Source organism: Sapajus apella, unplaced genomic scaffold, assembly GCF_009761245.1.
Source record: "Sapajus apella isolate SASKATOON/1434 unplaced genomic scaffold, GSC_monkey_1.0 scaffold59, whole genome shotgun sequence".
Classification (NCBI taxonomy): Eukaryota; Metazoa; Chordata; class Mammalia; order Primates; family Cebidae; genus Sapajus; species Sapajus apella.
The window spans coordinates 7,785,125-7,794,431 of NW_022436999.1; the positions used below are offsets into that span (position 1 = coordinate 7,785,125).

Below are 9,307 nucleotides of genomic sequence, written 5' to 3' on the forward strand. Positions count from 1 at the left end.
CTTTTCATCTCAGCCCCAAGCCTGAGAACAGGGGGCTGGTGGAGGCTCAGGCACAATCTGAAAGTGCCCTTCCCTGTACTGTAATCTCAGAATGGGGATGTGGTGGGGGTCAGCCCAAAGATTTATAAAGTCCCTTTGTGTTTGGAGGCCCCGGAGAACAATAGCTTTCCAGGATGGGTGTTGAGGTGTACGAGGTGGGAGTGGGTGACTGGGTGTGAAAACAAAGCAAAAAGGAATAGGCAACTCCTACCAGGCTGGCTGGAGGGGAAGTGGTCTTTGGTCGGCCCGCCAGTCTTTGCAGAAGTCCTTTTATTCGCTGCTTTTGCCTTCTCTTTGTTTTGGGTCCTTTGATTTCAGGAAGCTACGGTTCTTTTGCAGTTTACTTTTTAATAGTTCTAGAGGAAGAGCGTAGACTGGATTTTAAAATAAAACAGTAACAGCATTGGGTTATTTAAGTCGAAGGGAAAGAAGTACTTCCCTTCAGGCCACATTCTGAAGGGCAAGATGTGGTCATACAGCAGTTCTCAAAGTTTTTTGTCTCAGGACCCCTTTATACACTCTTAAAATGTATGTAGGTTAGTGGCAGAAATTTTAAAATATTTGTCAGTTTTAAAATCGCGATAATAAACCCATTACATGTTAATATAAATAACTTTTTTTTTTTTGAGACTGTCTCACTCTGTCACCCAGGCTAGAGTAGAGTGATGTGATCTTGGCTCACTGCAAACTCTGCCTCCTGGGTTCAAAACAATTCTCCTTCCTCAGCCTCCTGGGTAGCTGGGATTACAGGCACCCGCCGCTGCGCCTGGCTAATTTTTGTATTTTTTTAGTAGACACCGGGTTTCACCGTCTTGGCCAGGCTGGTCTCGAACTGCTGACCTCTTGATCCACCTGCCTCGACCTCCCAAAGTGCTGGGATTATAAGCAGGAACCATCGTGCCCGGCCTAAATAACACCTATTTTTATTTTATTTTTAGCAAGGTGAACTAGATTTAATTTTTTTAAAAAAACAGGTAAACTGATTTCTCTTTAAAAAAATAAAATCGGGCCGGGTGCAGTGGCTCACGCCTGTAACCCCAGCACTTTGGGAGGCTGAGGTGGGTGGATCACCGGAGGTGAGGGGTTCGAGACCAGCCTGACCAACACAGAGAAACCCCCTCTCTACTAAAAATACAAAAATTAGCCTGGTGTGGTGGCACACGCCTGTAATCCCAGCTACTTGGGAGGCTGAGGCAGGAGAATCACTTGAACCCAGGAGGCAGAGGTTGCAGTTAGCTGAGATTATGCCATTGCACTCCAGCCTGGACAACAAGAGTGAAGCTCCATCTCAATATAAATAAATAAAAATAAAATAAAATCTCTGGTATGTTAAGGTCACTTCAGCTGCTTTTTAAAGTGGCTTTTTTCTGGAATGATGGAAGTTGTTGCCAGGGGGCCTGGGCGTGGGGGGTCCTGTGCCCCTAGATGGTGGACTTGGAGAAGGAGACCTGCAGGTGGTGATTCTCCCCGAGGTTGTGGTTGTACAGGTTAATAAGGGCCTGGACTGCCTCCTCCACAGAGCCCAACTGGATCAGCACCATCTTGCGGTCCCTCTAGAAGAACCTGAATCCTTTGATGCCACCCCCATTGCTGGAGACGAGGACCCTGAGATCTTACTCGGCTACTGAGGGCGGGATGTTGGAGGGGTGCAGGGTGGCCGAGGGTGGGAATATGTTCTGGAAGTTCTTGGAGCCTGGCCTCTTGAAGCGGTGCAGGGGTGAGTGGCCAATGTCCTTGGTCAGGCCCTGGTCCTCCAGGCCCTCGTGGGGCAGCTGCAGTTCCAGTGCTTTGAGAGTGTGTTGGGGATGGGCTTTCCATGCAGCTTGTGCTGGTTCAGGTGACTCATGGCCAGCTGGGCCTGGCTGCCGTCCACCATCTGCACCAGGGCGTTCTCCTTCTTATTGAACAGGATCTGGCCAGGCACGGTGGTTCGCACCTGTAATCCCAGCACTTTGGGAGGCCAAGGCGGGCAGATCACGAGGTCAAGAGATTGAGACCATCCTGGTCAACATGGGCAACATGGCGAAACCCTGTCTCAATTTAAAAATAAATAAATGGGGGGAAAAAACAGAATCTTCACGTGCTGCACATTGCCATAGACTCCGAAAAGAATAATGACTCTCTCTGGGTTGAGGTTGCTGACCAGCAAGGCAGAATGTCCTGCCCCCACCTCGCCCGAGATGGCGATCCTGCCTGCTGCTGCAGCTGCTGCCGCAGAGGGGATAGCCAGGGGTCCAGGAGCCGCCTATGAGGGGGTAGCCAAGGAGGCCAGGGTTCTGTGGATGTTGGGAAGGGAAAGGCCGAAGGCCGCCACCATGGTCTGACAGCAAGGGCTGGCTATCCCGGAGGGCAGGTCTGGGTGTGTAGTCGCGGTCTGTTTGTGTGTTCATTGTCGTACTTGAGTTGAGGCTGCTGAGCTTGGAGAAGTGGCTGCGCAGCGTGCAGCAGGCGTGGGAGATGTTCTGCCCGTCCAGCCTCAGCTTGGTGTGCTGGGTGCTCACGGGGTCCACGTACTGCAGCAGGGCCTGGAATGGGTTGTTCTTGGAGAAGGTGATGTTTTTCAACACTGTGCCGAACTTGGAGAAAATCTGGTGCAGCACATCCAGGGTCACGGGGTGAAAAGTGTTCTCCACGATGATCCTGAGCATGGGGCAAGGTCATTGCCATCCCTGTGTCCACGGCCGCTGTCGAGGCAGCCAAGCCAGGTTCCCCGACTGGACCGAGTTGGCGGCCCGCGCCTGGTTGGGAGAGCTGTCGGTCTTCAGCTCCTTGTGGTTGGAGAACTGGATGTAGATGGACTGGCCGCGCAGCACAGGCATCACCCAGGTGTAGTAGTTCACCGTGGTGTTGGCAGCCTCCTTCCTCCATGTTCATCTCCATGAAGGCCTGGTTTTTCCCCTTCAGCATCAGGAGACTGGGGACCTTCCCAAAGGGCAGCCCCAGGGAGATGACCTCCCCTTCAGTGACGTCAATGGGGAGCTTCCAGCTTCCAGATGTGGATTACTCAGGAGGGGCTGGTGTTTCTGCTGTCACTTTTGAACTTCTTTTGTTGTTGTTTTTTTTTAACCATACACTCTTTTTATTGTTAAGTCATAAAGAGGTATCAAAATTAAAAGCAAAAATTACAGGGTAAGACTTAACAAAACTATTAGGAGCGTCAAAGGAAGTGAAATGGGACTAGGCGCAGGGAAACATGAATTAATGAACATGGGAAGGACAAGGATGGGGAGAACAGTGAGCATGTGCTGAAGATACTAGGGGAGAGGATCTGGTGTCTAAGATCAAAAATTTGATCTTAGACAAGCGCCTAGGTAAAGAAATAATGGGATAAGATTTCTAAACCCTACTATGCGCTTTGAGAGTTATCCTCTCTTTCCTCAGCCTCTTTTTCATCATCGTTGATCAACTCCAGCTGGTCATCCCCCATCTTCATTATCATCATCATCATCCAGTAGGTCCCCTCCTCAACAGAGTCATCTGCACCCCCGTCAGACTCCGTCTTCACGTGAGTCTCATCTTTCTTCACAGAGCTGCTGCTCTGCTCCTCTTCTGACTTATCAGTCTTCACCTCTACTGCTTGTTTGCTCTGTTCCTTTTCAGTTTTTTCCAGGAGAGAATCCACTTTTTGTTTTATCTGGGTCAACTCCTTCTTAATGGCCTGAAGGTCATCTCCTTTCAACTTTCCAGACTTGGAAGATCCCCACTGTCCACTCTTAGAATTGAAGCCACTCTTGCCCCTTCCTGAGGTGTTTCCTGATACACGCTGACGTTTCGAGGGCACTACAGCCCGAGCAATAAGAGGAGGAGGAGGTACACGTGCTGTAACTGTACATCCTGTCATAACAATCCCTTTGAAAGTCATAGTCCAAGACAAAAGAGGAGCTGTATGTCTCCACTGCAGATGGGTTCACACCTGCTTTTCCTCAGTTCACTTTTGGCTCTGCAGCCAGGTTAATATCTAAAACCTGGCCAGCAATCATTCTGCCATCCTCTCCTGCTGCAGCAGCCCGGGCATTTCTCTCATTAACATACTGAACAAACGCAAAGCCCTTATGAACAGAGCAGCCCACAATTTTGCCACACTTGGAAAAGATTGCCTCCACATCAGATTTCTTGACCACAGGAGTGCTGAGATTCCCAATGAACACATAGGAGTTCATGGAGTGAGGATCTGTCTTGTTGGTTACGTTGCTGGCCGTTGTGTTTGATGATAAGGTTTCTCACAAAGCCAAAAATGTAGGTGAAGATCAAAAAGATCTCACTCAAGCAAAGTTCCACTAACTTAGATATTTCAAGTGTTTTGTGACCAGGAGCAGGGAGGGAGAAGAGATTCAGTTCTGAGTCTCCTACTTCTGGGTTCTATGTGGAGAAGCTGACTGCTGCCCAAGGTCGGCAACGCAGCCACAACTTGTCTTCTTCCCACTTTTGAACTTCTTGCTGTCATTTCCATTTGCTGGAGAGGCCGAGTTGCTGCTCATGATAAATGGTCCATTAGTGACACAAGTAGAAAAAAGCTTGTCAGATCCCAGCTTTGTACCAACGTCTATATCTGGGCCAATGCACACAGAGCATGGCACACGGAGCACACCGGCACCGTGGTAGAGCACCAGAATATTTTAGTTTTTTGAGATGGAGTCTTCCTCTGTCACTCAGGCTGGAGTGCAGTGCTGCTGTCTCAGCTCACTGCAACCTCTGCCTCTCGGTTCAAGTGATTCTCCTGCCTTAGCCTCCTGAGTAGCTGGGATTACAGGTATGAGCCACTGCCTGGCCCATATTTCTATTTTTAAAAAATCATATCTCCCAAATAAAATTTTCAGCAAGAAAAATGGCATTGTTTTACATTGTGAAATATTTTGAAATTTTTAAAATGTGTACATTAACAGAAGATAAATGGATTCTCAAATATTTACTTTTGCATTCAGTGCATTGCAATATGTTGTACTGGTCAAAGTGTGTGAAGAAAATCCAGCTTCACACAGATACGTAGCTGGAAAAGGGAAGAGTACTTAGTAGTCCTCTTAGATAATTGTGGATATTCTATTTTGATGGTGTCTTAAAGGTTAGTTGCAATGTGAAATACGAAATTTTGTCAATGAACTTTTCGTATTGTTGCCTTAAAATCAATTGGTTTGTTTTGCACTTAGAATGGATCTTTTACCCATGCATGATTTTGTAATACATGCATTCATTGGTCATTGGAAAACATTCGTCTTTGAATTATGCAGGTATTTTAAATGTTGACATATTTTATTTTTATCAGGGAAAAATCACACTTGTTAATATCACCAACATATCTCTTTAAAAATCCTTGTGTATTGAGAAGCTGTCAAGCTCCACAGTGGTAAACAAAAGTTTTTCCAAATTCTAATTTTTGCTTGAAAGCTCAAATTTTATCATCAGCAACAAATACTATCAGTTGTTTTCCCTGAAGTGACAGGCTCCCTTTGTTCATTTTTAAGAAAATGTCTGCCAAACACTAGTCTGAAATAGCATTCTTTGTCATTTGTTCTTTCAACCAAAAAAAAAAAAAAAGATACTCCATGAAAAAAGTGGCTTGTTCAACTTACAACTCAAATAATCGCCTGAGTGTTTTTCCTAGAGATAACTATCATAGTTGGAACACAGCAGAAGTACTTTATGCATACTTCTCATTTTTTACACAGTGTCTCAGTCTGTTGTGTGTTTTCATAACAGAATATCACAGATTGAATAATTTATAAAGAAAAGAAACGTATTTTTGACAGTTCTGGAGGCTGAGAAGTTAAGGGGCCCGCATCTGGGGAGGGCTTTCTTGTTACGTCATCCCATGGCAGAAGGCAGAAGGGTGAGAGAGCTGCATGTGCAAGAGAAGAAAGGAGGCCGAGTTCCTCCCTTTCATCAGGAACACACTCCTGCGATAAATAACCCACTCCTGCGATAATGGCATGGATCCATTGATGAGGGCAGAGCCCTCATGACCGTAGGCACCTCTGCCAAGTCCCACTTCTCAACACTGTTGCAATGGGGATTAACACAAGAACTTTGGGGGGACACACCAAACGCACAGCACATAGATTATCTTGAAAATTGTCAATATTAAACAGAATTAATTTTTCAAGTAGAGGCAGGGTCTTGAACTCCTGGCCTCAATTGATCCTGTGACCTCGGCTGAGGCCTCCCAAAGTGCTAGGATTATAGGGGTGAGCCAAGGCACCCAGCCTAAGGGCATTTGTTTAAGTGAAACTGACATTTGTTTTTCCTGCAAGTGTGTGACATTGATGACTAGTACAGTTGGATGCTCAGGCTTTGGTTCATGCTAAAATGCCAGTAGTTTCACCTGCCATTGATGCAAATTGTTGACACAGTGAAAAAGGCAAAAAACATCATATTATTATTGTAAAAGTAGTTTTGACTTCAGGAATACCTCAGTAGAATGGCAGGAACCCTCAGGGGTTTATGGATCACACTTTGAGAACAGCTGGTGTAGTGGATGCTACAAATGACTAAATGTCAGCGACTTCTTACCCCTGCTTTGCCTCAGGCTAGCTCTGTCTTGTGTGAGCCATTTCACCCAAGTGCCTTGATTTTCTTATTTTTGACATAAGCTGGTTGGATTAAATGATCTCCATCACCTCATTGTCACCTAAGGAACACTGTGGGGCATGGAACAGTCTTTATCATTGACTTCTTAGCATCATGATTTTTCCTGCTTTTCTCTAATATGGCTTGTTCTGTTGTGTTGTCAGATAAATAGGAACATAGTCTCTTCTTATCCCTTTACAAAAGGGAGGGCAACGGGCTCTCCTGTAGAACGGGTGCTCTATTGTAGAGAATGAGCTGAATTATCCATCTCTACTGTACTGGGGAGGAGCTTTGACATCCGTGTATGCTATTTGAGCAAGGTGTCTTTGGTTCCAAATTGTTCCCCAGGGTAGGGGCATTTCAGTTAATGTGTGTGTGGTGGGGAGTTCTTTGTCATGAAATTCAGGCAGGAAAATAGGGGCCAAGCTATAATAATAAGAGAAATACGCATTTTTCATGAAAAGTAAAGAAGGCCAGACTGGAAGGTTTTCTGAAGAAATCTACATTATTTGGTGGTGGTGATGTACATTTGCCTTCAGATGGAAGGAAGCCGGCGTTCTCCTGCTTCTACTCCTGTAGCCCCGTTCACATGTCAGAATTTGCCTCTTCCCCCTACAGAGCCAGCAAAAGCCTGAGCTAAGGGAAAATGCAGTGATCTCAGCTGATGCCCGAAGAGACAGAATTTGTGAGGCTCAAGAAGGGACTGCAGGGCTGGGAGGGAAGTGGTGTGCCTGGGGTGCCTGACAAGGGCCATAAGTAAGAGAGGATTGAAGAGAAAAGGAGAACATTCACATAAGATATCACACAAAAGGCAGCACAGAAACACAGCGTCACCTTTATGAATTTTATAAAAAACGACGAAATGTAGCTAAACAAAGGTACATCTTGTTTCCCCCACCTTTGTAAAGCTTTAGAAAAAGTACTTGAACCCTTCAATAGAAGAGTGCCATTTGGTCTGAAGAAGAGAGGTGAGTCAATATGGCAGAAGCTCTTGAAGCCAACCTCCACTTAACCAAATCATCCGGTTAGCGGATGCTCCCCGTTGCCTCTACAGAACCGCTAATGCGCACGGCGTGCTAGATACCCAGCTAGAAGAGGTACTTCTGTTCCCATGAATTGAGCTAAATGCTCACCAGGGGTCAGGGCTATTTGTTCCCAACCCACATCTGTCCATTGTACTTGCAGTTCTGATTGTGCAATCTAATTATCATGAAAACCAAAGAAATATGAGAGCAAAAAGAGAGTTTTTGTTCCTATGAAAACTGGAGTTGTATGCTTTGGAAAGATTTGATAAAAACAAGTTACACACAAAAGTTGCTGTTGAATTAGTGCGGGAAAGACATGTGGTGAAGACTAGCAAAAAAAAAAATCATAAACATTTTAGGGTAATTCTTGGTAATGTAGGGTAAGACTCGGATTGCCTTGTGTGTTTAAGTTCTTATTCTAAAGAAACCCATACCGGAATGTATGGTAGATTCCAATAGAAGGTAAGCTCCGTGAGTGCAGAGATTTTGTGTGGTTCACTGTTGTGTCCTTATCACCTAGATTGTGTCTGGCACATAGTAGGAACACAATACATATTCGTAGAATAAATAAACTCTAGATACAGTTAATGCAAGAAAGATAAGGCAGAACTCCAGTTAATAGATACCTGCTCCAAGAAAATGCCTTGATCCTACCTTTAAAGAAAATGGTACCTAATCTTGATGTGCTTTAAGTTCAAATTGAAAGTTTAAGGTATGCTTTTACCATTTTTCATGGTTCCCCTTTGAGACATTTTTATTTAGTGCACCATCTACTGTCCTGAGTACATTGGACAGCGGGGCTTAGCTTGTATTCAGAAGTGGGCACAGCATCTTGGGTTATCTAACAGGCACTGCCCACCCCTCGGTGGATTTCCAGACCAGCAGAGGACTACCCAGACCATGAGCCTTAATGCAGACTCCTCTGATCTCCCCTCTCCAGAAAGTAACTAGAAAAACCTGCTCTAGCTCAGAAAAGAAGAGACCTGATAGTGGGCAGGTTGCATCTCTAGATGGAGATTGGTCCAGTGGATGTAGGCAGGATGGAAAGGCCATCCCTTTGAACTTCTCTGACCCAGTAAGCTATAGTGGGGATGTGTGCAGGTAACAAGTGCCTCTTCCACTTCAGACTGTGTTTGAGATTCTTCTGATTTGAATGCAGAGGATCTGAGCTTAAACTTCTATGTACAATTAACCCTTGAACAACATAGGTTTAAACTGCACAGTCCACTTATACGTAAATTTTTGTTTGCCTCTGCCACCCCAGAGACAAGAAGACCAAACCCTCCACCACACCTGGCTAAATTTTCTAATTTTAGTAGAGATGGGGTTTCACCATGTTGGCCAGGCTGGTCTCAAAAACTCTTGACCTCAGGTGATCAGCCCACCTCGGTCACCCAAAGTGTTGGGATTACAGGCGTGAGCCACTGCGTCCAGCCATTTAAAAAAATTTTTTTTTATTTTTGTAAAGATGGAGACTCACTATGTTACCCATGCTGGCCTCAAACTCCTAGCCTCAAGTGATTCTCCTGCCTTGGCCTCCCAAAGTGCTGTGATTACAGGTGTGAGCCACCATGCAAGGCCTGTAATTAATAATTAATAACATTTTCTTTCCTCCAGCTTACTTTATTGTAAGACTACAGTATATAAGACATATAAAATATGTGTTAATTGGTTGTTTATAA

The 9,307-nt window shown here is 45.3% G+C and overlaps 2 pseudogenes; both read right to left on the minus strand.

Moving 5' to 3' along the window:
• Positions 1 to 1,312: 1,312 nt before the first annotated feature.
• LOC116528653 lies at positions 1,313 to 4,652 on the minus strand (annotated as a pseudogene).
• LOC116528678 lies at positions 3,371 to 4,409 on the minus strand (annotated as a pseudogene).
• Positions 4,653 to 9,307: the final 4,655 nt, after the last annotated feature.